Source organism: Amblyomma mixtum, chromosome 3 (assembly GCF_055824585.1).
Source record: "Amblyomma mixtum isolate Tamu chromosome 3, ASM5582458v1, whole genome shotgun sequence".
NCBI lineage: Eukaryota > Metazoa > Arthropoda > Arachnida > Ixodida > Ixodidae > Amblyomma > Amblyomma mixtum.
This window is the reverse complement of record NC_143014.1, coordinates 134,520,055-134,547,291: the sequence shown is the minus strand read 5'-3', so window position 1 is coordinate 134,547,291 and position 27,237 is coordinate 134,520,055. Positions and strand designations below refer to the sequence as shown.

The window sequence follows — 27,237 nt, the reverse complement described above, 5'->3', positions numbered from 1 at the left end:
TACGCAGCCTATCCTGAAAGCTTCAACGAGTCACCTCTCTACCTCTTTCGTCAATGAAGCCAGCATCACACTGCGCTTTTGCGCAGACCTCCTTGCAGGACGAACGATGCGCGCTGGACTTCACGGCGCTGTCAGCTTGCAGCGACTGATCGTCAGAGGCACGCCACAGGGCAGATCTGCAGTCCATCTAACGGGTCGCCCCGTCGGTGGTGTCGCTTCCGGAATGCCCGCCCGAAACCCGCGTACGCAAGGCGCCTGTCTTCATCCACGTGCGCAGATGGCCGTCTTCGCAAGGATATTTATGCCCTGACAATATTTCCGCTTGATGCGCCGCGTTCAAGGGACGCGGTTGTCCCATACAAGCAGCACTCGATCATATAGCAAACGCTGTCACCTTGCGCACCTTCCAAATTTAGGCTTGCTGCTGTTCACAACGAAGTGGACTGCCATCACGTATATATACCGTGCGAGAGCTTCGACCTACTTACGCACCTCGCTTCTTCAAGTGCGGGCCGGGTGTGTCTCATGAGGCCTTGTTCACACTGAACCCGCGTGCTTCGCCTCGTTCTTAGTTCCGCCTATAGTCACTCGAGCTATCCACTTACGTGTTTAATGAAAAGACTGTTTGCCGGCTTTTGGCAGTTCATCAAGGAAGCTGCAAATATATTCACGCACTAGTCATCATTCGTATGTGCTACTATTTCGCCACTACCGGAACAGATGTCCATGCAATCTTGCTGCTGCCTGCAACATGCCGAAAAGCGTACCAGGACTACGACGTCCTGCAGTGGAGCGCAGTCACGAAACACGTGCGTGAATAGTTGCACTGCTCCGTTTCCTACACTGTTACATCCAGAGCTGTCACATGGCAGGGTGTTAATGCCAGAGGTTGAAGTTAGCGCAGTTTGGTGATGTCAAAAGGCCTCACATTCCGCGAACGTGGCCGCCTGCAAGGACGGCCAGTGAATACAAAATGATCGAGTCAAGACCTTCTGTACTGATGCTCTCCTGGTGTTCTCTCAGGTGCATACGTGTCTCTTGCCGCCCAACTATCACACTCTGCTCACAACCCACAAAATCCCCGAAGGCCCACAGGACAGCTGTGAAAGGCAGCCAGCCGACGGTGTTGTGAACTTACCTCTGGGTTCACGGTCACCCGAAGCCTGATTTGCGGAGGCCGATCGTAAGAAATAAGCTTCAACAGATGCAGGAGAATATTTATAAAAGACGTAGCGTGCAATAGAAGGTATACATTCGGCCCGTCAGGTACAAGTCTGCTGCGCAAAGACCTTTAGCCTGCCGACGGCACCGCCCCTCGGTGACATTCTCCGACCGTCAGCTGCAAGCTTGAGTCGGTCACACACGTAAATCTTGGTGCAGTCTGTAGCCAGCTTTTTCAGACCGTCTCTCATCGCAACCGGGGAAAAATGGCCTCGCCAAACAAGGCCTCCCCGCGTGAGAACTTTGGCGAGCGCCTTGCCCTACGCGGGCGAACTATAGTGCGCAGCTCGTGCAACGCCGCGTACTGGTTCTCGGTCAGTACGTTCACCGGCACCGTTTGCCAAACCATGCTATCTGGCTCATCAACCAATCCTGATACTGGGTTGCCCATGCGCGACGAAGCAAATCACCTTTGCGGAGAAAAACACACCAGCAGTTCTGCTTCACCAGCAGCGGCCACGCGACGGCACCGTTGTCGCTGCGCTGAAACGCGTTTAGGACTACGAAAGCGATTTAAGTTGAGTGGCTGCTGACGTCGACAGCAAAACTGCGCTGCGTAAGCTAGCCATGCTTATAAGTGTGCGTGCCGTGTCGCCATCGAGCGCCGTTACGATGATACACAAGCACCAGCTGAGGCAACGCAACTCTCGCCGGCAGGATTTCACCATCTGCTAGTGCGCGCAGCCGGAGATGAACTGCACAGCCTACGACTCTGTGCACTCAGTCGAGGTGAAATTACCTGAACACAACTCAGTTTACTCCAGTATACTTCAGCGCAATATTAGCGAGAGACCGTCGCTTACTGAGAGGACTCTGGATAGAAACGCGGACGGGGCGACTCTCGCCCACGACTATACTGCAAAGTTAGGCTCCCTGTGAGCGCAGCCAAGCATGGCAGAAAAACGCGCCTTTCAGGGGGCGTGTGGAACATTTGTTTAGGATTCGGATGGAGCGCCGTGGCTTACGTTTGCTTTTGCTGACACGCTCTGATATTACCTGTATTTTAGCGAACGCGCTGGATACACACTGTCCACTTTACTAGTCCCTTTTCTTCCGTGTGCCCTTTCCCGGGGCTCTTTATTAACAACAAAAACGATACTAACGACTTGCAACTCTCCGTGGCGTCTCAGTGATCCTGGGCGGACTTGGTTGGAGCCTCGCTTCGCTACGACGCTATATCCTCTCGAATAGAAGTCAGTCGGGCTCTCGGCGAGGGCGAGCCGTTCCCCGAGTGCAGGCTCTAAATACTCTCCCGCTTTGAAAAGCTATCGCTTTCGCAGGAGCGAGCGCGACCCCTGGGGCATCGCGGCGCTGTAAGCATATGCAAGTTGCTTTCCACTGAGCCGCCGAGCAGGTACTGCGGTCAAGAGGTCTGTGCTGCTGAGCGAGTGGGCCTTCACCGACTTGCGAGCAGCGCAAGGTTCTCTGGGATTTCATGGAGCAAGAAAAGACGAGCTCGCAGGCTGCAGGTCAAGACGCTTGTGAACAACACCTTCGTGCAGCCCTCTTCCGACATTGGATGCCTGTCCAGCAAGCCAGGCAGCTGCAGCAGGGACGATCCGTGACCAACTCACGAAAACGGCTGATTTTGCTACGCATAGAAGATCCGGCTATTCCTATCAATATGTTAATAACAGAATCTTACAATATTCCACTGTTGCCTCGCGATCAAAAGTGATGTCCAAGAAAGCTGGACTTGTATACATTCTACTGGACTGTATCTCTACCACGGGCTGTTCGCAACGGCTGTCTGTAAACCGTGCGCGTGGAAGCCGATTTTAATTATTTCTCGATGAATAAGCGAGTGCATTCAGGTTACTTTAGAAGCTGTCGAGCTCGTAAAGTTGGCTGTACTTTTCCTTTCCGTTTCCACTGACTTCGTGCGCCGCAAGAAAACATAACGCAGAAGATATGGCGAAATAAAAAAAAAACGAGAGAAAATCCGGCGGCCCCTTCGATTAAATCAGAACGCCGTTACAGTTCCTGCTGTAGGCGCAGGAGAGCGACGGGAAGGGAAAACAAAAAAAAAATGAATTAACTACGGAGGAAAAGTACATGAGCTCTCATTCACGTGAAGCGAATCTTGGTGTTTGTTTTGAACCTTGGATCGCACGTTACGTGTGTGCGACACCCGGTACAGTCATTCTTCCTCCTCTCGACTGTGCATTGTCGAAAGCGCGGATAATTCCCCGCGGCCGCGCGTTGTTTCTGTTTTTTCCCCAGGCCGCTTAGCGCCGGCACCTGTATCAGCGATGCGGAGCACGGAGCCGAGGCGACCTTCGGCGAGCGCGCTTTATGCGCGGTGGCCCAGGAGCCGGGGAAACCGACACAGGTACACCGCTGACGGTATACCAGCTGTGCCGCCGGGGGCACTGGGAGGCCCCACCGCGATCGCCGATAATCGCCGATGCTGCCTTCGCTCCCAGGCCCAGCCGATCTCGAGGAAAAATGAAGTAATAGTAAGGGAAAGCGCATGCACGCGCAACCGCGCCGATATGCTTCCGCAGCGGTTATGCCGCCTGCCTTGAGCAGCGCACTGTGTATATAAATACTGTGCAGGGCGGGGAAAGAAACAAAAGATATATGGCGAACAACTAAACGAACAAGTGCACTAGACGCTGGAAAAGGATACGGGCACGAAAAAAATGGAGAAGGGAGAGGGGGAACAAGGACGCTACAGCAAGGCGTGTGTGCGCGCGAGCTCTCGGCCCTCGCTTTAAAAGGTGCGTCACGCGGCCTTGGCCTGTTCAAGTTTGCCGCGCCGTGAGAAAACGCACAGTCAGCACTGTTTACAAATACAGGCGCGCAAGGCAAACTGCGTGCTCCCGGTTTTTACGGCCGGGGGCTGCGCGTGCGAGGTGCGCATGCATACGCCAGAACGTGCAGACGGCTTGGGCGTGCAGACTGCAGCCGGAAGCGCCAGAGCGGTCGTTACGCTAGAGGCGTGGCCACGATTGGGAACGCACCGGAGAACTAAAGCCGCGCTTAACAGCATGCGTGCGAGTCGGTTCTGTGCTATGCAAATATGGCCGTATTTCCAAGCTGCCGTATCTTCGGCACGCCACACACAAACACGTATACACTCGCAGGTCTTTGTGTTGAGCATGTGTTGGCAGTCTCTTATACCGGACTTAAGTGCACGCCTGTCCGCAGTGGTGGTATGACATGCAGCCCAGGACTCTGGCCTGTCTTACGAGACGCAGTGGAAAAGAGGCGGATTTATGGGTAACTCTTGGAGAGGACGGTTGGAGCGGGGGTGTTGACCCTGTTTGTGCAGTGAATTTCTGGGACATTGTGCGCAAAAAAGGAGCCCCCTCTTAAATCTGTCACTCCAGCAGAAATAGATGAATTCTCGATTGTCTATGTCCTTTCAGCACTCTATAGAATCAGATACTCGTTACACAGCCCGCGTGGTACGACGCCCTTACAGCTCACAGTGTTTCGAAAGCAGCAATACCGACATTCGTGCTATAGTTGTTACCGATTCATGATGAGCTGACACGTGTGCTAATATCATGAAGGGTTCCCCGTATATTCGGGAGTATTTCGGAAAATAAACTAGTCGGAAGTCAGCGCGTGAGCCGGCTTTTTATTTCTATTTCCGTCTGCCTTGTTGCGCTGTTGCGCTGCATCCTCTCTAAAGCGACCACACACTGACAACACCTCAGCGGGGATGGCGCGCAGCATCTGTTCTCCCTCGAGGCCGTTTTGGGGCTGCATACTCTATTGAGGGCAACAAGGAATAAAGCTGGCACAGGTACCCGGCCTGAGAACGTTGCGGCGACTCCAGCCAGAAGGGATCCTTGAGAGTCTTCTGCATCTATACACAGCCATGGGTCTCTTCTCTATAGCCCGTACTGCGTGCGTATCTGATTTAATCAATCATAAAATGCCGGCAGTTGTCCTTGGAATCTTTCCCTGTACTATTCTAGAGCGGTCTCCGCTTTGTCCGCTGATGTAAGTTTCGCAACTTAGAGGACTCATGCCAGATCCCCACGCCCCGTGCATCCACGAAGGAACGGTGTAGATACGTTGTGCACTATAAGCTTTGTGCCAACAGCGCCTCTGCGAAGAAAATGCGCTCGATAGGATTGTGGCCAAGCGCTTCTCAACGAACAAGGTGCGTCGCTTTTATACCGGCGACGTCAGATCAGCTGATGCTGCTCGGCGAACTGTGCGAATTGTGGAAGCCGTCCGTGGAAAGGAACAGGAGTGCGGGCGCTGCTCTTCCGAAAGAAAGCAGACACATCGTCATGGGCAGCGACTCTCCGATCTCTGGAGCGATGCGCGACTATGATGCCGCGAAGTGCGGCAGGAATGCAGCTTCTCATGGCCGTTCATTCTTACCAATGTGCGGCCCAGTAGAGCACAGGAGTACAGCGTGCGATCTGTTAACTGCGGCTTTGCGAATATTGCGAATAAGATGTTGTGTACAGAAGAAGGACAGATAGTCGGACGAGGTGGTGCCGTACGCTGCCAAGAACGCTGCCTTCAGAAAAATTCTTTAGCTGCGATCGTCTTCTCTCTTCCCAATTTCAATTTCCGCTTTTCGCGTCGTTTTTTGCGTGATGCGTACGGTATATAGTGTTTCAGTAGAGCCGACTGGAGACGCATTAGGTAGCGAGCCCCTACAAGCAGCTAGAAACCGCCTAACCAACGCTCTCTTCTTTTTAGATGTGTGCGAGCGGTGTGACCTCAGTGCGGCCGATTGCCTATAATGCAGCGCCATGGTGATCACAGTTACAACCTTTAGAGGGCGGCTTTCTTTTCAATTAACTCGTTGGCGACCATTACCTGCGCTCTGAGAATCATAGCATATTTCCAATGGGCTCGATATACGATGCGCTCGGCACTGTAAAGTATTTCGACGTCTTTGTGACCATCGCTCCAAGATGTCCGATACATTAGCAGGAAAGGCAGACAACGTAATTTCGGCGGGGCACACGCGCCAATGTGCGTACTAACGGGCAGCATTAAAACGCTAAAACCACTTATGTGCTTTTCATCGTGTGTCTAGCGCGATATTGTTTTTTAACGGGCCGGAAAATACACAATCCCCACATCCCCTAACGCATACTACCCCTAATTAACTTTAAAGTTCATTTCTCACTAAACCTAAACGTAAAAATGGGTAAGATAATAATTTGCTCGCAATCAAAGTTCGCATTTCATTCTCACCTCACAGTGCGCAATACAGAAACGAAATATCTGGATAACGCTTGCCCAGCCGAACTCACCTAATCGTTTTCTCGTTTCCTGTTTTCTTTTTCTTCGATTTTTTTTTATTTTATTGATTTGTAATTCTTGTTTGTGGAAAACGTTTCTTTTAGTCTCCTCTCTTTCTTTCTTTCTTTCTTTCTTTCTTTCTTTCTTTCTTTCTTTCTTTCTTTCTTTCTTTCTTTCTTTCTTTCTTTATTCCTTTCTCTTCCTTTCTTTCCATCTTTTTCTGCCTTGCTTTCGTGTGTCTAGACAGGTGGCTGACTGTGTCTCTAGGCGGCAGCATAACAATGGGACGGCCTTACGCTCGGGAACTCCGGCCGGCTGCATTCCAGCAGGTCCATTGTCTTGCGAGAACCAAGTGGTGTCGCCCAGCACGCGTGAATAGACCTATCAGAAGAGAACGCAGGAGCACGAAAAAAAAAAAAAGACGAGAAAAAGTGCGGTGGAAACGAATTATCGCCGTAGTCTTCCTCGCTTGTTACGTTGACCCCTCCTTTAAACGAAACGAACACAAGAAACAAAGTGCGAACTGAACGGGTAAATAATAGGGCACTGTTGTGGTTACGGGCTGCAAGTTCTTTGGGGGCACGCAAGAACTGCGCAGCCATATCACGGAATTTCACTACGAGTCATGCTCGGTATCGCCGGCGGGTGACGAATCTGCCCGCAGCAACAGGCCGCTCAGAGGGGTTCGTAACTCATAGCGTGTATAGGTCACGTCTCGTGAGCTCCCGAGCGTTTGCTCAAGCTGGCTCACCTGACGACCAATAACAGAGCCGAGGAAGAGCTTGACTACGTGAGAACGAACACTTTCCGAGCCAGCTACGCCGCCGTGTGTCACGTCCCCTCATCACCCGGTTCGTTAGCATGAGCAGGAGTCTGTTGTGCGCGAGTTTAATTGCGCAAGGAGGACTGCTGTTTGCGCGAATCATCCGAGCAAACTCGAAAATGTATCGGGAACAGATGAGGCGGCAGAAATTATTGAAACTGCGAGCTCACGGGACAAAAAACAATAGTCCTGCTTCGTATGCACAAAGCTTGGAGTGAACGCATCTGCCACGGTCGTCAGGGGATCAAGAGTATAGCGAGAGATCCGAAGACCCGCATAAGAGCGACTGTGTGCTCTCAAAACAAAGCGCCGATGAAACTTTAAAGCAGCCATCAAATGATGGACAGATTGAGCCTAGGACAATACTAAACGTTTGCGCGCTATCGTGCCGAGTTGCATCGCAAGTCATGCATATCGGCGGCCGCCTGGCTCAGTGCCGGCAGTAGCTGCGCAAGAAACTGCTGGCCCGCCAGTTAGGCGTAGCGACGTCGCGCCGTCACCTTCGCCCGGCAGAGCGCTGAAGAGGAGGCCGCGCGAACGCCGGAAGGAGCCCGCGGTGATCGAGGGTGAGGGGGCACTCGGAAGGAAGGAAGCCACGCGTCAATCCCTTCTCGGCGGACGCGCGTTCATCATCGTACTTCCAGCTGTCGGGCTCACGTCGGTGCCGCCCGCGGGGCTCATCCCTCCCCTCTTTGACGCTCCGAGGAGCTCGCTTTGATTTATGGGCGACGCGGCGGCGAGGGCTGCATGACTGCCTATGCGGCACATGCATAGCGGTTGCGCAAGACCGGCGGCGCGGAATGCGGTGGCCCCGTCGCCGCTGACACTACTAGTTGGGCCTGTCTTCGGGTTTCCGGCGCCACGGTGGAAGGAAGAACGCGCCAGTGCAGCGGCCGCCGCGCGCAATCGTCTCTTCACTGGGTCTTCGGGTCCGCGATCGTTTGTTCACTTGGCGATGCTCGCGGAAAGTACATGGACACTTTTCACATGCGTCCTTTTGTTGCGCCCGTCCTTTCCAACTCCCGCCTTTCTCTTAGTTTCGCTATTCCTCCCCTTCCCCTCATTTTTTTTTCTCTCATTTATGGCGACCTCAGTGGCGCCTCAGTAATGTCCCGCTTGATCCTCGCTTCACGTGCGAGTATTTTAAAGCATGAGACGCTTTTAGCTCATATCCTCTGCAAATTAAGTCGACCAGCGTCCGAATAAGTCGAACATGAAGGAGAACCTGATGCCAAGCTTAAGGGCGAACTTATCCGGCATAATCCGAAACTTTCTATCTGAACGGTATCCACTAGAGAAAAAAAAAAAAGGTCCGTGCTAAGCTTCGCTGCTTAGCGCATAAATTTCCGTTGAGAGCAGTTTTACTTCGTTCCCGCTGCCCTAGACCACTCGGCCGTCGCCAGAGCCCCGTTCTCAGCGTGCGTAACTGGCCTCTCGCGCTGTGCTTAAGATGTCGTCGCCTTCTTCATTTTTCATCTGTTCTTTCTGCTCCGCGAATGTTTGCGAAGGCCGCTGAGGGAAAAAAATGGCTTTGAAGAAAGGAAAAGCGCAATCAACCGCGCTTGCTATCTGTAGCTCTTGCTAACTCCATATCCATTTCTTCAGAGGCCAGCACTGGTCACGCGAATGGGTCGGCAAACCCTAAAAGCGACGAAGGTAGCCCTGCGCGCTGTCGCTTGCTATGAAAACCTAAGAAAAAAGTGGCTGATAACAAAGGCTTGAACACTTGTGAGTGGCTGCCACACCATCTACGAGCGGTCCTAAAATGCGCTACGCCTTTTCTGCAGTTCATTTAATGGTTACATATGATCTCGGCACCGAGGTATCTTGACATCGTGGAACTTTTCAACGAGCGTAGGAATTGAGGCCGGTTCCTGCTCCCGGTTGACCGAATGTCGCGCTGAACGAATCGACGATCTAACGGGGCTGAATTGCTCTGCTTTTCTTTATCTCATGCTCTTTGTCAAAAATTGCTCGACAGTCATGACCCTTGACAAGTGGCGCATGCAGTTCAGCCTTCGGGCCGTGTTTTGAGAGCTTTGTGGCGCTGCTAGAAAGGCGTCCACAAGCTTTAGACATAAGGGAAAATGCATCCTCGTCGCGTTTTACAGCCTCGGAGCTACTAAAGCTTCACAGAAGAATCAGACCAGATATCAGGAGAGTCGCAAATCGTCCTGCGTTATTTTTGATAAAGTACGCACATGCATCGAACAGTTCAAAGGTGGTGTTAGTTAACAGCACCTGCGAATGATTCGGGGCTCAGGATGAGACCGAGAACTGTAGGCATGACGCCGACAGTTCATTTCGGGCCAAACAAGAAAAAAAAAAGAAACGCGTGCACACCATGACAGACGTCCAAAGTTGACAGCAACTTCGTAACTGAGTGCATTGCCTCGCTCTCGATAGAATTCCACGCTCCAGAAGCATCGCTCATATAGACACCCCATATACCCGCATGGCGTTTTCGAACTTGGGCTCGTCGTTTACGGTGTCGGACTCACCTGCTCACACAGGAGGTCCTCCGTTAATAACAATAACTGACGGCTCCGAGGCCGCGTCGAGCACAGCGTGGCTGCCACTCGAAGACAGCACGCGTGGTGCGTGCTGAAGCGGAGTGGATGAAGGGGAAGGCGCGTTTCTCGGTCATGCGCGTGGTCCCCATTTTACGCCGAAGAGGAGTCCTTGACTGCATCGATCGGCGAAACGCAACACCGTCGTCGGGCCGCGCTTTCCGTAAATAACAAACAGCGGGGCTCGATCGAGGCCCGGCCGTCGAGAGAGAGAAGGCGGCCCCTCAATGGGGCCAAGGTGGAGGTGCTGGAATTATTGGTCGCGGAACGCGGCGCGGGCCGTCACAACTGGGCACCGGAGCCAAAGCGCGACGCGCTCCCCGTTCCGCTCGCGGCATTCGACTCGTTTTCTGCGCCCGCCGACGGGCGTTTTCTTGCTCGTAGCCGGGGCTCTTCGGGCATTCCATTTTTCACGCCGCACTCAGTTCGCTTTTCGAAATGAGAGCGTTCACGCGTCGGTTCGAGGTCAGCGTTCCAGCAACGTTTGTGAAAACCCGGAACTTTTTGTCTCGCACGAAATGAACGAATGCCCTTCCGGTTCGGGAAGCGCTCTATAAACTCGGTAACGTGTGTGACGCCTAGATTTGGAGGCAGGATAGGAACCGTCACTATTATCTTTTTTTTTTTCTTCCCAAATCGTGACATCGGCAACCGGTGCGCTCCTGAGCGCCGGCCGTGTCATTTTTTTCCGTGCGCGCCTTTCGCAGATTTCAAGCGCGAGGCAACATTCGTACGGTTCCCCGGGCCCCTATCCTTTGCCCACGAGTTTTCGGTGGCATTCAGAATCGATCTTCACAATCGCGACGTGGATGCTTTGACGATGCGACCTCTCGGAATGCATGCGCCCCATTTTGCGGTGTCATGCCTGGCAGATACTGTAGTCCCTCATCGCTTTTTCATCTCTAGTATGTCTCAGAAGTTTTATCTGGAGCGCCGTAACGTTAGACCTCCGAGCAGGGGAACCGCGAGGACGGGAGTTTCAAGCGATGGGGAGGATCGATGAGCCTTTCCCCCTCGTTAATCTTAGGCATGCTCGTGCAGGTCGTGTGCTTGGCGCTGGGTATGCCAAGAAAGCCAGCTCGGTCTGTGTTATTGCTCAGAAAACACACCTTTTCAAAGTTATCCTTGCGTATACAGCCATACTGCCCCTGGGTTGTGGCAGCAACGTTCCGACCGGCGCTATACAGCTTCGCGATTTTGGGACTGGCGGTCATCGCTCTCGCGAATTTCACATCCGCTTCCAGGCTGGCAGTTTCAATACGTTCGCATCTGCGAAGCCCGTTCCGGAGAGACTGAAGCATTTTCAAAGCAAGCCTATCCGAGAAGAGCAAATGAAAGCAAGGTTGAAAGATAGTACAATGGTGCAGGCAGCACTGTGCCTAGAGCCCACCATGCAGTCGCAGTCTAGTTTCGCATTTTTGTTCTTCAGCCCTCGATTTCTCCACACGAGGGTGACACCCAGTATACCCTACGGGAGTAAGAATGACCCACACTCAGCAGCTCTTTCAGCGTATACTGTAGTGACGCTGGAAGCGTCACGTGGACAGAGCTGTGGGGACAGCGGAGGCGAACTTCTCTAGAGACGCGCCACTTTTACTCGCCCGTGCGGCGCTCGCACTTACGTAAAGATTACCGCGGCGGCCCCACCAAGACGCCGAGCTCGCCACGCGTCAGCGAAACGTGGCGAACGAGGAAAAAGACGAGAGTGAAAGCTGGCGACCGTAACGGCCTCCCGTATTCCGCTCCTTCTGCGTGCATGCTTCCCGCCCCGTGGACCGAGACACAGCCTGCGGTTCCGATAACATCCAGCACCGCGGCGCGGGTCCACGCGGCGAACGCAAGTGTGCGACACGCGGCGAACTGTTCCACATAGGGATCGCCGCGGGAGGCCGCGAGAATCGAACGCGAGGCGACAGGAGGAGGGGAAGAGACGACGCCACTCGGCTCGGCGGCTGCGGAGGCGTGCCCGACGCGTATTCGGCGTATCTGCCCCCTCGGCCGCGCGGACGGAACTCAATCGGCGCCGTCGCTGACGCATAAACAATGGCTGGAAAAGGGACAATCGGTTCTCAGCTTCTGCCCCCGCGATACCAAAAGTGGGACGTCAATGGCGGGACGACGGCAGAATAGCCCCGGCAAGATAGGGCGCCAGTCGGACGAGCCGTGCGGCACGCCGAGAATGAGGCGGCGGCAGACGTCACCGCTGCTCGTCGGTGTATCGCCTGTCGTCTCGGCACAAAGGACCGGCCGCGCCGCGGCTTTTGTTTTCGGGCAGCTAACGGGCCGGCCCATTATTTCCATGGGAGCCCCCTCGCCCTCTCCTGAAAGGGTGTACACATCCGGAGACTGGACTTCTGTTTGCGTATGCGCGCGCGCGAGGTCGGTGCGGCCCAGCTTTAAAAATAGAGCGCTGTTTGTTTAACCGGCGACATACTCTCGAGGGTGTGTCCTTTTTAAATGTGTTTCTTGGTAAACCTGCATTGGCAGTTCATGACCGTTGGTTAATCACAACTTTAGGACTGTACTGAAAAACCGACATGTTTTTCGGCCGCGATAGACCGCACGGTGAAAATAGCGCTCGCACACTTCTCTGATGCTGAAATTGAAGAAACGCATGCCGAGATGCGTTTGTTCAGCGCCACTCGTAGGCATGCTCGTTGGCATATCCATTTGATAAGGCATGCGCCTTTACTACAACCTTTACAACACCTCGGTGAGTATCAATGCCCGGAATGATGTAATGCGTCGTTTCGCCAGTCTGAACGTTTACCCTCGATCGCTGGGAAATTTCTGCGCTTAAATGATGTAGGTTCAGCTTCGCTTGTCTCCTTCGTGAGTGCTCAACGATGTGAGCGCAAAGCTGGCCTCACATATTTATGTTCGGCGTCACGGGCAGCGCTCCGGCGCGAAATTTCAGTCGTCAGGGTTGCTCCAGCTAGTAATGTAATAAATAAAGCAGGAGAAATCCCGCCTCGGTAACGCTATAGCCGCCAATGACATGAAATCATTATGCCCCCGCGGCGATGAAAGAAATCTCATGACGCACAGGAGCCGCGTATGTAACACAGCCTGAAATCAAGGCAGGAATCATTCGAGGCCGCCGCGCTATGCCGACAGTGCCCGTAAAAAGGGAGCATTTACGTCTCGAGCGCTTAGACAGCCGTCTGTTTGGGCCCATCCTTAATGTATATATCCCTCTCGTTGAGCCTGCGTCCCGCCACTTGAAAGCAAAACATCTCGGCGAAGGATATACGTGTTAGGTCCCCCGCGGACGGCCGTAGTTAGCGGAACCCTGACTCATAAGCAAAGCCCTTTTCATCGCCGACAAAGACTCCGCGAAGAAGGTCAGGCGCTTGCCTAAGCACCGCCCTCACGGGAGTCACGGCTGTCCGGATGCGCAGGTAGCTGTGCGCGAACGCCGGCTCCCATCGCGCGCGCGCGCTCTCGTGAGGCGCTAATGAAACGCTATACACGCGCCGAGAAGGTCACGCGCGACGCTCTCCCAGGCAGTTTCGTGCAGCGCTCGAGGAAGACCGAGGGGATCGTCGAATACAAGACCCTCGTGCCACCAGGCAGCGACTGGCGATTCCCTCTCAACGCATGCGTCCACTGTTTGACGCCTCCAAGTTGTGATGAAATCGACGCTGGCAGCGCTAATGCGCATGCACATCGCAGTCGTCGCCACCGTGTTACAAACAGGGCACTTAAAGCTGCCGAAGCGAACTTCAAACGAGACAAACAGGTGCTTGACCGATTGAAGCTTATACAGCACAACAAATTAACGCGCTTGCAGGCTTGCTGTTCGGCGTGCATCAAGAGTCGCATTGGAGTGGCTGCAGCTCAATCTCATCCACAGAGACTGTGCGGACGCCACGCGTAACAAGATAGCCAAGATAGTTTACAAGATAGCCTTGAGCTGCGGCAAGGCCTACGTGGGGCAAACCGGACGTTGCCTCAATGAGCGTCTTATGGAGCACTCAAATACTGTCTCTAACACCGTCAAGAAAAACCTGGGTGTTCACTGTTTAAAGTGTCCCTCCGGTTCCTGCGAGCCTTTCCTTCGTGACTGCTCGGTCATCGCGAGAAACGCGCATCAATCCACACGCGAAATTATAGAAGCCGCTCACATTCTAAAGCTAGGTGAAGATTGTGTTAGCTCACCCTCGATAGCGCTAACGAAACGTGAGTTAGATTATTTGAGCCAGGCATAGAGCAATTTTAATCTGTAGGATTCCGAAATTCTTCTTTTAGCCTCTTTTACCTTTTGGACAAGGTTGTTATCTGTCTTCTGCTTTTAACGTCCCTTTTGGTTCTTTTATCGGTTTTAAAAATTTTATAATGGTCTTTTTGGCCTTTTAGTGCATTTTGTTCACTTGTCATCTCCTAGTGTTTTTTGTCTCTTGTACTGCCTGCTTGCGTCATCCTTTTAAGCGTCATTCTTTCAAGCGTGGTCCGTTTAATCGCCCCTCCACTTGTCTCTTTATCTTGTCTAGTTTTCATTTTTTGTTGCCTCCAAGGGTCACTCTTGCCCTCATGTTATTTTCAATTGCAGTTTGTTATCTTTCGGTCGCGTGCAAACACAGCAGATGTTACTCATGTCTTCCCGCCCACTTTTCGAACGTATATATATGTTGCTCCACAATAAAATAATCAGTTGAAGTCAGCGCTGTATCGTCTTGCCTTTCTTTGTCCGTGTCTTAGGAGTGCGCTGTGTTTTTCCTCAAGATGAACTACCAACTAGCCCGCTCTTCCACCCTTGCACGCGTAAAGAAAACAGAAAAAGGAGAAGCTAGAAGGGAGCGTCAGGTATTGCTGAAATTTCTTCGCTGAGACTCCGTCTAGTCAATAAAGAATGACCTCTGGCCGTGCGCAGCCCTCCTTGTCTGATTTTCCTGGTTGCTTCCTTTATTGATATTACCGCTCTTGATGGTAAGCTCGTTGAAAAGGACAAAAAAACGCGCTGGCTCACGCTCATGAATGTGGGTATAATCTACTTGCTTTAATTTTCCAGGCTATAACTCGGCGAGCAGTTGTGTCTGCAGAGTTTTCTGGAAGACATTCAGCATTTATCTCCGAAATGAACAAATCAATTATTTGCAATGCAAGAGCCCTTCCTTGGAAGTTTCGGTAGGAACTGAAAGCGTCGGTAACGGCCTTCGGCCATCGTTTTTCCACCTCTCTTATGGGCTGAAGAGACCGGGCTGCCTTGCATTGCCGACGCTGAACGAGGCTGGCGCTCTCAGCCGCCTGACACGGATCATTTGAGAAAGAGAAAGGTTTCCACAGCACTACCCGAGATTTCCTTATTGAGAGTCGCTTGATAAACGGCCGCACGACGCGCTGAACGTGCATGCCGTCGTGTCTGAGGCAGCCAGGCCGTACGGAGCTCTGTGTTTTGCTGCTGAAGATTACCATGCGTCGGAAAAGCAAGGTACTTGAGGGAGGAGCGCTTAACGAACCTCGCAAAGGTTCAACGTTCGAAAGAGTGTAGGCAAGCGTGGTACATAATTGACACACGTCTGCGTGATGAAGTAGAGGCACCGGATGTGCAGCCAGGACAGCACCTACATCTGCATATATATTTGCGACGATTACTGATAATCAGCTTTGAATTTTGTTTCCATTTGTCGAAGACAGGTGATGGACCCAAGCAGTGTACCGGCCTTGACCATGGGAGGCGGTAAATGAATATACTTCAAGATCTGAACTGCGACAGAGACGTACCCCTCTTACGTGGATTTCTTTTTCCCCGCACATGCAACCAGTTGCCAGCATCCATGCTACGGTCGCGTAAGTTGCGGTCTACCATCGTTGCAAAGTAAGCACAAGGGCGAAAGATGCAGAGAAGAACTCTTTCCACACTTCTGCGCAGCCACCGTATAGGGCCGGTTGCGACGCCCATCCTTGATCGTGCCACGGTCGCCTGCATCAGGAAAAAAGAAGAGGGAGGGGGGTGGGTTGCGGAGGGAGCTTTACACAGAAGACTCCGCTAACGGGTGACCACGGGGAATAGGACGAAGAGCGTGTTCAAAGCGAAAAGGCACGTTTAGGCCCTGGCGTGTCGTCTGAAAGCCTCAGGCCCTTGAATCCACGGCATACATGCTTTGTACCACACCCTGTTCCTTTGTGCGCATTTCGTTTGATAGTTCCTTCTTCCTGCTCGGACACGGTAGCCTTCAAGTGGCGGCTGGCGCATCGTGTCGCTTCGCTGTCGCAGTGACTTTTCGTGTCTGGCGTCATATTCGAGCCAGCAAAATCCAGCATTTCATAGGTGGTCGTGTACACCGCAGCGAAGATGAGCAACATGGACCCCGGGCCCACGTGTTTCATGGCTCCGACTAGTCCTAAAGAATGCCCGCGCATTCTTTCAGCGTGATCATTGAGAGACCGCTCCTACACCGCTGAGCGATCGCAGAACGCTCGCAACGCAGCCCGAATCTCAAGAGTCCGCGGCCTAACGCTGATCACTGTGGGAATATCCGCAGCTTCCCGGCGCATCTGCACGGTACAGTGAGAATGGGCCTATAACGACCCTGCTCGCGCTGCGCGGAGCTCCCGCTAAGCCGAACGCTGTGCCTGCATAGCCTGCAGTGCCGGCGGCGAAACGATCTTCCTCGGCTAACGATGCATCACAACAGGCGGCTCGGTTGCTTAACCGCGCGGGCCCTTATAACTCGCCGGGGCCTCGTCTAACGCGATTAGTGCCGACGGCGCGACGCGGCAAACGAGGAGGAATCGGGATATGTGTGCCAAGACCAAACGACGACGCGCCTATGCGGCTCGTGCGTGCGTGCGTGCGTGGGACATTGGGGAGGGCGTGTGGCTGTGTGCGCCGCGGTGAGCTAAATTGCGGCGTGTATAGTTAATTTTGCTCCGAGGTTTTCTCCCTTGGCATCATTCCTGTCTTCTCAATTTGTACTTCAGCCGCCGCCGCCAGGCGGTGTGACAAGAGGTCAGGTGAAGGTTAATGAAGGTGTAAGAGATGCATGCGGAGTTAAAAAATGAAAACGGATCTAAACGGCGCCGATATGATTCAACTTCGCGAACAAGGAAACGTACCCTTTTTGAGTCTACTTGTACTATACGGAGATGCACGAGGCTATAATAACGCTGATGTAATGGCTTCGGGGTTAAGTTTGCGAGCACTTGTCCTTCTTGTCCTTCAATCCTCTCCCATTCTTGTCATCTGCTGAACCGAGCATTGTTGGAGTCGTGGTAGTACTCGAGCCGGGGATGAAATGTGAATGGAACAGAACTGTAACGGATTGGTATTATTATTCCAGCTTTTGAACGCCAAGGTTTGTTCTGGCCCCGCTGCAGCTCTGAGGCCGTCTGTGTAATGCCTTTATGAATGAATGTATTGATGAGGTCGTCTATGAATGAAAGATGCCTGTGCTCCCTGAGTCACATCAAGTTGAAGAGGGTGGACAAAGTGCGCCGACTCCGTTGATTTGGTGTGGACGCCTTTCGGCGAACTACAGCGCGCATCCAGCAGCAATCACGCTGTTCGGCGTCTCTCTCCCCTTCTCTCTCTCTTCGGATGATATATGCACGCTTATGTTTCTTGCCGTTATCGCATGGCGGCGCGCGAATTTAGCAGCAGGTATTGTTGCCTCGTATACCCAACACCGCTGCCTTGGGGAACGTGGCAGTCCAGAAGAAGGCGCTAGTGAAGTGTTAAAGGAAAGGCAGCGGGGGGAAGGCGCTACAACGAAAGAAAAAGCGGACGCAGAGAGCGCGGTAGAACCGCATGCGTGTTACGTCACCAAACTAAGGTATCTTGTCAGATACACTGCGAGGTAAGAGGGTCAGCGATCCTGCTTTTCTCGCTCCTTAAATTGGAATACTGGATAACAACAGGAAGGTTTATTTTTGGAGAACAAGTTGCTCAGTTCTGGATCCAAACATTCGGCAGTGCCTCAAACACTGCCTGTACAGATATGAACACTCTTATCTAGAGAGCTGGAGCGATGTGCTGGGGAGCAAATAAGGCGAAATCGTAGCGCAGCTGCTCTGTCAGACGTACTGTGATCGCGTGCCTCATGTCGTCTGCATGCCTATGCTGCTGTGCTCGAGCGCAAGCACCGTCTCTGAAAGCCATAGCCGCTTTTTGCAGGGCAGATAACCGCTGGAGCGCTTTAGACAAGCCTGCTCATGGTCGTGCGTCAGCTAGAGCATTCGTAACGACGAGATCCATTGTGGTCTGCTAGCTCACAGTTAGGCGACTTTTTTCGGCGGTATACAGGAGCTTGAAAGCAGCCCCTAGGCATTTCCCACTACTAGGCCTACCTGACTTTCAGAATCGAGATCCTCTATGCGTGCAAGACCAAATGTGTTTACCCACCGGGCGCTTTGGGGAAAACTTAGGCGCTTTCCTCTTCATATAACCCCGCAGTGGAAAGGAAACTAAGGGCCTGTATATACAGTGAGCGTTTGATACATGAGAGTGAGAACCAGGCGCGCTAGCACCACTGAAATCCGGTAGCACGATCCGTTACCGTATCCGCGTCCTGTCTAATCACCCCAAGCGTGCTCTCAGCCCGAATTGGTCGGAGGACCGCAAAGTATCTAAGCGGATATGTCGCGCTGGTGCAGCCACAAGGTAAAGAAATCAGCATAAACTCCAATGGCTTGGTTTCTGTGGGAATGCTGTACTGAAGGTATAGTATTTAATGCAGGCTTTCTTCGTTTTTCATTTTTTTTTTGTCTTTTGTCTTTAGCATGGCTCCTTCGTATGGCGCCACAACACGAGGCGCATTGCCCTTGCACGCACCTTTCGTAGTGGAGAGAGCTAAACGCGAGCGAAGTCAGACTTGTGCGGATGTCGGCAAACGAGCATGCATGTTTCTATATACGAATCTCGCCCGCGCACAACCGAGATTTCAATTTCATCCGCAACGGAAAACGGCCAAGACTTCAGTCTACACGCGCTGAGCGGCTGTCGCGAAGAGTCCTCCACTGGCGAGAAATCTGTTTTCCTCGATCGCCGAGAGGGCGGGATTTCCGCACCTCCGACACTGCACCGAGCCGGCCACGTGTGTATGTATCGGTGCGCACTTCGGGGTTCTTCGAAAAATCAACTAATGTTGCCGCCAGGAAATGGCCGGTCCAGCCACAAGAGCCAATAAAAAGCGAATACGCCCCAGCTGCTAAAGAGCTTCGCAAACCTGTATATGTATATCAGCCGGGAAAGCCTCCGGCGGTGGTGCGTGAGTTTGTTGCGTTGCTCGCTGGCGACGACTCGCAGCAGAGCTTCAAAATTATCGACGCATATGAGGACGACTTTCTCTTTCCTCTGGTCGTCAAGGTCGGCGAACTGCGGGCGTGACCAGCATTGCCGCTGTTTGGAGAAACAGTGCGGCTAAGCGGCCGTGATGGGGGCGTGTTCTGTGCGCGACTGGGTTATGATGCCACTGTCTGCAATTTGACGATGACGACTCCGCCACATTTTGTTACTGTGCTGCGAGTTTGTTGTTCTATCCGCGGTTGAGGATGTTCGGCCCTTCCCGACATTTTCGCAGAACTGAGCCTTGGCAGTCAGGAAGCAGAAAGTGTTGCTAGTTTATCGCTCAAGGATGTGACACGGGCGTCGTTACTTCGCTTTCAGTTTGTTTCTTTTTTTTTTTCTCTAACTTCATTTAACGCTCCCAGACCATGTGCAGTGTTCCGCAAAGGTTGAGTTCGCGTTTTTGTCGTCCTGTCTCTCAAAACTCTTAGCTCGCAGATTGTGCCCAATATTCAATAATGTCCGACTTTTTTTTCTTTTCACACTAAAAAGCCACTCATCATTCGCTTCGGTTACATGCACCAGAATAAAAAAAAATGAAATGTGGAAGCGGGGATTCCTCCACCTTTTGGCGGTAGTGAAAAATAGTGAGCTCCGGTTCTGGGTGTGCACTAGGGAGTGCGAAAGGATGCGAACACGTCCAAGCTCAAGAACTGGTAGATCTTCGGACCTTTTATTAATATAAACGGCGTGTTTGACTAAGTATAATACACGTGTCAACATTTTCTTTGCACTGCGGAAATGTTAGAGCTGTTTGAACGTTATTCAGTATTTTGACCTGCCAACCGAACGCCACCATTTGCGCAGCCAGCGATGAAGCACTGCTTCCGTTAAAAAAGCAGGGCAGAAATATGAAACAGAGCGAATGGCACACGCCGAGATGCCTCCTAGAACGCTTATTAAGTATATAACTTCGCAGCAGTTTCATTAATCCCGTAAACTACCCTTACAAAAATGGATGTCGAGTTTCTTTTGAACATGTATGGAGAGCCTAATGATTCTAAAGGATCTCTATAGAAACTCGCTGTCTATCGAGTCAGCTCATTAAGTAGTCTATTTACTCTTTAACGAGACCTAACTATAAAATTTTGCTCTGTACGCAGTCAACAGAGATTCTTTAGAATTGGTTCTATAAGAGTTCATAATGAGTCAAATTTTATAGAATTTCTTTCGTGCCTTCACTATATGAACTCGCTCCGTTCGCAGTCAAAACAAATTCAATAGAATTTCCTCAGTAAGACTTTATAATGAGTCAAATTTTATAGAATTTCTTTCGTGCCTTCACTATATGAATTCGCTCCGTTCGCAGTCAAAACAAATTCAATAGAATTTCCTCCGTAAGACTTTATAATGAGTCGAATTTTATAGATCATGTTTTGTGCCTTCGCTATATGAACTCGCTCCGTTCACAGTCAAAACAAATTCAATAGAATTTCCTCAGTAAGACATCATAATGAGAGAAATTTTATAGAACTTCTTTCGTGCCTTCACTATATGAAATCGCACCGTTCGCGTTCAAAACAAATTCAATAGAATTTCCTCCGTAAGACTTTATAATGAGTCGAATTTTATAGATCTTGTTTTGTGCCTTCGCTATATGAACTCGCTCCTTTCGCAGTCAAAACAAATTAAACAGAATTTCCTCCGTAAGACTTTATAATGAGTCGAATTTTACAGAGCTTGTTTTGTGCCTTCGCTATATGAACTCGCTTCGTTGGCAGTCAAAATAACTTCTATAGAAATGGCTCGGTATCGCTTCAAAATGAGTCAAATTTTTTAGAGCTTGTTTCGTGCCTTCGCTAAATGAATTCGTTCCTTTCGCAGTCAAAACAGAATCTGTTGCATTCTCTCCGTAAGACTTCTTAAGCCAAATTTTATAGATATTGTTCGCAGTTTTCACTATATCAATTCGCTCTAAAAGGCGGTAAAACTTTAAATCAAACTGCACATCAGCAAGCTAGAAATAATTCAACGCAAGCATATAACATTAAATTTTCGAAAGGCACCTCTGAATCGACGACCGATCTCAAGAAAAATTTGGCAGAACACAGCGGCAATGTATTCGTTTGCTTTCTTGAGTAAAAAAACAACCTCACCGCCGTTACGATCACTTGAAATCTCCAGAAACTGGATCAACAAAGCGTACAAATACCTGTAACGAATATTTTTTTCCTCATTGAAAGACAAAATACGATCAGCTCTCACTACTGACTAATGAGCATGAATAGGAGTAGCCTTTTTTGTACATCGTTGTCATTGCATTCGCCTTTTTTCGAGTTCTTGTTGATTTGTGTCTGCACCAGTTGTTTCCTCTTTTTTTTGGCGAAAAAATGGGCCTTCTTCCCGTAGCGTCCTGTCTATAGCATAAACGCTGCGCACGTGCTCTACCACGAGCAATGTTTGCCGACCAAGCACACGACGCACTGTGCGACAGTAATTCGGTGCAGTATTAGCAGAACCTCTCCAAAACTTCGTAAGTCACCTTTCCAGCATCGCACAAACACTTTTACCATGGCGCTGCGGCTCGCGAGGGTCGGGAGTTGGGTGCAGCACTGAGGCCTGGCAAAGCTGCGTTTCACCGTTCCGTCGCGACTGCAGCGTGGTGACGGTTCATTTGACGCCTTGACAGAGTTGCGCCTAATTCCTTTATCGCCAAAACAACACAAGGCAGAAGCGTGCACAAGAGGCGCGCGACATTTTTCGGACAATATATTTCTCCAGCGCTGCACCCGATTTCTGCCACCCCCCCCTCTTAAAAAAAAAATGACCTCAATGGTAAAGACCCCTTCCGCTGTAAAGAGAGGCTGACTTCGTGAGTTTTGCAAAAGAGTAAACCTGTAGTTGAGACGGGCAGCCGCTACAGTAAACAGGCCCATTATTAAGATTATGTTCCTAACGTGCTTTTTTATCTTCGCTAGTATCTGTAGACACAAATTAATAAATATTGTTTGTTTTAAGCGCTTCCCACATTTTGCAACAGACCAGCTATAAGGCCTACAATTCAACTTCACTGTGTGACGAAAATTCCTTTACCATGCTGGCATGGCCCCACCTTGAGTATTTAGTCGTTAGGTGCGTATTAACTCTATGTTAGGTGCAATGCTGGCTTTTCTAGTCCGAGCAGATGTGCGCGCGCTTCATGCGGACGCCTACCGCGCAGTCTGATAGTCGATCCTCGACTCAAGGACGCTGAACCAGGCGTTGCCTTCTCAAGGGAGGGAGATGCGTCTAGAACCACGTTGGTAGAAATGCCAGCACTTCTAATTATGAGTCCTGCCACACAGAATGAATTTCGCACCACAGAGTTACCGGCTCTCCCAAGGAAACAGAAACCGAAACTCCGTCCACGAGCAGCGGCAAAAAATAAAAAAAAAAGTCACACCGAAGCCAATCCAGTCCAATCCCAAAGTCGTCAGCAGCGGCGCCATGTTCTTTTTGTTGCCGGCCGGCCGGGTGGCGTTTCGGGCGTAGTGTTTTTTTTGTTGCTGTTGCGCCTTGTGTGGTGTTTTCGTGCTGTGGTTTTCGAATGTGCTACAAAACTGGTGCGTGACCTGCGCGCTTCGAAAGACCTTCTGAAGCACCTGAAGTTTTTCTCAAGATATTGGACGTCGTATTGCGCCCTGCACCACGCCGTGACAATGCCGGCATCAACGTGGAAGAACGAACGACCTTGTGTGATTGCTTACGAATGTGAGTACAGTTCTTGAAATTATTTGCCAAAATGTTGTACTGGGGTGCGTGAAGTGCTGTAAATGCTGCTGGGTGTTGTCTGACAACTTCTTCGGAGTGCAGTAGAAGTTTGAGTTCGATGCAACGGCTTCCGCAAGTGCGCTGTTTGCACGTGACCGCGAACCTGTCACACAGCCACGGAAACCGTCGCTTCGCGCCTATAACTTCCTCTCCGCAGCGACGAAGTTGTGACATGGAGTACAGTTGCATGTTTTTACTCTCATGATATCGTTGTGCTCATTATTGCGATGATTGGGACCAACGAGCGGAAAGCACTGTGTTGGAACGACGTATGCTTCTCAGTGGCAGTAGTTCCCGGCGTTTATTCGTGCTTGTATGTGTGCGTGTGTACAGGGTATAATTCCAAGCTGAACAAAACATAGTCTGCCGAGTCCACGTTACAAATGCTCACAGTACTCAGGCCGTTCAGTGCCTAGAAGTGGAATGACGATGTAGCTACAACCGACTAGAGTTGCGCACGTCAAATGCAAGAGGAATGTTGCCGATGAGTTTCGCCGCGAAAATAACTTTTGGTAATCTCTTTCCGGCGTTATTCGCTCATAGAGAGTGTTTGTGGGCACTGGCTTTGTTTTTTTTTTTTGGCATTTCAAGCATACTTCGTACTGGTGCAAAAATGAATTTCACACTTACGGCTGTACCATCGCAAACTGCGCATGATGTCTTCGTCTATGCTTTGAAATAATTTTATTTCGAAGGAATTTATGGTGACGCATGCGGTTTCTCCAGAGTTTATCAAAGAGAGAAGTACTGAGACTTGGATTTGGCCGAGATGTTCCCACTTGCACTGTAGTGTCATGCCGTAAAAAGCTTATTATTTTATATTGTGTTTTGTTATGTCTGTGGTATTGGTGCTGATTCATTTGCCTGGCTGTAATCTCACTGCTTTTCTGCAGCAATTGGAATATAGCTTTATTGATCTCGCTACCAGAGTGCTAGAGATATCGTGAGTTTTTAATTTATGTAACTGAATGGAGTCATTTATATGGATGCAATGGATTATACTGGCTAGCAGTTTAAAATACTTATGTGACATTGTTAACGCACTTAATATCTTTCTACAACTATTTCAGCAGTGTCAATCCAGCATTAGTGGAGCAGGGAAGTGAAAAGTTTTCTAAATGCAGCAGGATCAGAATCCATCCCTTTGCTTAACGAGGGGGTCGTCGGCATCACCATCTTGTCAGATGTTTAGTGAGTGCAATTACTGTGTTTGAGTAGCCATTCCCAGAGACTCAGATGTAGACGCTTTGTGCTGCCTGTGAGCTACTGAGGTTGAGTGACAGCTGTTCTCAGTTTTCACTGCACCTAATTTACTTACTGCAATTAATCAGTCACTTGTAAAGCACAGAAGACAGGTGAATTAGTTCTCTAAAAAAAGTGATTGTGATTGTCACTGCATTATAGTGGCAATAAATAAATATTAGATGAATACTGTTACAGGCTAATGTAATAGTTATTCATTCTTATGAAATGTTCTAGTCTGGCAGCAGTATCAGTCACAGCTGGGTGGTGTTTATAGTTCTTTTCGAAGTGTACATGCCATTTATTTTGAAATCATATACTTTCTGTATTGTGCTGTTAGTACTCTTCAAAGCTAGATCACTAGAGTACTACTGCTTGTAGATTCTGATCTGATTGATGCTTTTGTTTGCATTAGTGTGAAAGCAGTTGTGTGCTAGGTCTCACTGACTGATTTTTTTTCTTTGGCCTATACGCAGACATCTGGGTACTTCAGACTGGCAAGCATGGGTGGTGCCTACCTGACACCTCCTCGTCTCTGCGCAGACAAGAATGATGCACCTAATAATCTACCGGCCATGTCACATCATTGGCTTACTGCAAGTGGTCAGCACAGTTTATGAATGGAAATGCTGGTATCTATGCAATTGAATTATTGTACTGTGGGATATGCACAATGAAGATCACATCCAAAGAATAGATGGAAGTGCCGATATGAACCAGCAGTGCCTCCTTTTGACCAATTTTTATTTTCAGAATAATGCACTCAATTAAAAGATATGAATTCTAAACTAAATATGTCTATACCAGCATAGTTAGGAAGTCAGATCTTGTATCAAGCATTTGCATATTTTAAATGTGTGCTTTGAGTTGGTTGTTAATATTCCAGCCCATTTATCCTCCTTACTATTTACTACAAAGGAATGAAATAGATTGGTTTTCGAAATATTTGTTTTGTTTCTCCTCTAAACCGAATATAGCTTTTCTTCTCATTTTTCTTTTTGTTCAGTTCACTTGATTACTGCAGCATATCATAGCTTTCTTTAGCAGTGAATTTTGCAGCCTGCTTATGATGGTCTTTTAGATTGTTGGGCAAGCTGACCATTGTGAATCCAGGCAACACTTAAACTCAGCTCAGGAAAGCATATGCATAGGTATAGTATTAGTTGCCTGTGGACAGCAGCAGTTGAGTGAAGAAAGGGGGCTGTAACAGATGACATTCACAGCTTATGTTGTCACCTAACAAGGATTATTGAGCAGCCAACTGTCAAGCATCCTATTCTGGCCGCCCTGTATTCCCTATGGTTGGATCAATTTGTACATGTGAAGCAATGTAGGAAAACACAAGTTACATATATGTAATGAAAGAAACCAGTTCATTTGTTGGCACAGTCAGAGATTTGATGTACAGCTTTTTTGTGGTTAATAGCGAGTAGTGCAAACCAGTCTGAATTAAATTGCCAACAAAGGCGCGTCCTTGTAGCAAATGGTAATATGCAGGATGGCTATCTGGTTCATTATTGCTCAGTATCAGACATAAAGCACTCCTTGAAATTTGCATCCTCATGGGACGATTTTTAGTCATGTAGAGTAGAAATGAATAATGTACTTTGTTTTGTCATTCTTGTACTTTGCGTCTTGCTTTAATTAAGAATTTATTCCTGCTCAAAGGAGTACAGACACCTAACTTTTGGGTGCATGTTTTCTGCTTTGTAATGATTCGTAAGGCATGGATTATTATGTGGTATTCTAGTATGCCCGCTAAATAATTTACAGTTCAATTTCTTTCTCATGCTGTTTCGGTTTCAACAGCCGAACGATCACTGTGACATCAAAGTGTGCTTACAGGTCTAGGAGACATGAAGAAACTGATATAATCACTGCTTTGTCCTTTTAATTTGCTACAGTGCTAAAGCCAAGCAGCCTCAACAGCCGGAATGACAACAAATGAAGAAGCAGCAATTTGCTGTTTTTTCATGCCTCATGTGACCTATAAGAGCACGTTAACGTTACATTCGTTCGGATGTTGAAACCGTAACAGCATGAGAGAAAAATTCAATTATAAATTATTTATAGTTTGCAGCTGAATACCACCCGGTGATCCATGCGTAGTAGTGTCTTCCACATTACTGTGGAGAAGAAAGCATGCCACCAAAATTAGGTGCGTGTACTGTTTTAACAAGAGGCAGTTTAATTCTGGAAAGTAGATCTCACGTGTCTTCTTCAAAACAATTGTGACTCCTTCATCATGTTCACTCTGCTGTGCATGCAATCCTTGGGACAGCTGTAAATGATATCCTTTCAGAATACTACATAAAGGTATACAGTGCTTTCTAACTTTTAATTCTCACAGAATGAACATGCAGCTAGCCTTTTGCTGTGGCTCCGACTAGCATTGTGTACATTATGTAGGGCATAAGTGAATAAAATTAAGGCAGGCATATACTCAGAGCTGTTGAAGGCAGAAGGCTAGGCAGTATTTGTTTGAGTCGCTACTCCACTGTTTTTTCGTGAAAACATACTCTCTTTGAGGTGTGATCTTCGTTGCACATGTGGCGCAGAAAATGAATCTAAAATTACTTGATTGTCTCAAAATAAAATTGCTCGTACTGTTCGTGTGCCATGTCTCCTATCAGTTTCATCATAAATGCTGCTAATTACTAAGGCTCGCCAGGAGCTGCAAACGTTCAATTCCATAAGCTGCTGTAAAAGTTGCTAAGTGAAATAAAGTTAGTTGATTGTATGTCGTGTGCTGTTGCTCTGTATGATTTCTTGCATGCTTACAGCAATCAGTGGTTACATCATATATGTTACATTGTACATGCTGGGCTTCTATAGGAATGTGGTGGCCAATTAGTTATTGGAACTCATTACTCAGATCTTATACAGTGTCAAAAGGATCACATTTCAATGAAATAAATGCATTCCAATGGATTTACGTAAAATTCATATAACTAGTTTCAAAAGAAAGTTGTTACAGTATTTCTTTTAAAGGATGTTAGCCGTGTTCCTATAACAATGCGGTGGCCAATTAGTTATTGAAACACTGTACCCAAATTCTATACAAATTCAAAAGCAGCACATTACAATGAAATGAGTACACTCAAAAGAATTTCTAAACA

At 49.4% G+C, this 27,237-nt stretch overlaps 1 protein-coding gene and 1 long non-coding RNA gene across 3 annotated transcripts in view; both read left to right on the top strand.

Annotated features, from left to right (window-relative positions):
• LOC149352002 (Ig-like and fibronectin type-III domain-containing protein 2) overlaps window positions 1–27,237 on the top strand; it is a 197,760-nt gene that overhangs the window by 89,287 nt on the left and 81,236 nt on the right. The gene's annotated exons all lie outside the window — the stretch shown is intronic.
• LOC149352004 (uncharacterized) lies at window positions 22,127–26,858 on the top strand. The gene is made up of 2 exons (XR_016290681.1): window positions 22,127–22,816; window positions 24,595–26,858. It is a non-coding gene; the product is annotated as an uncharacterized LOC149352004 (long non-coding RNA).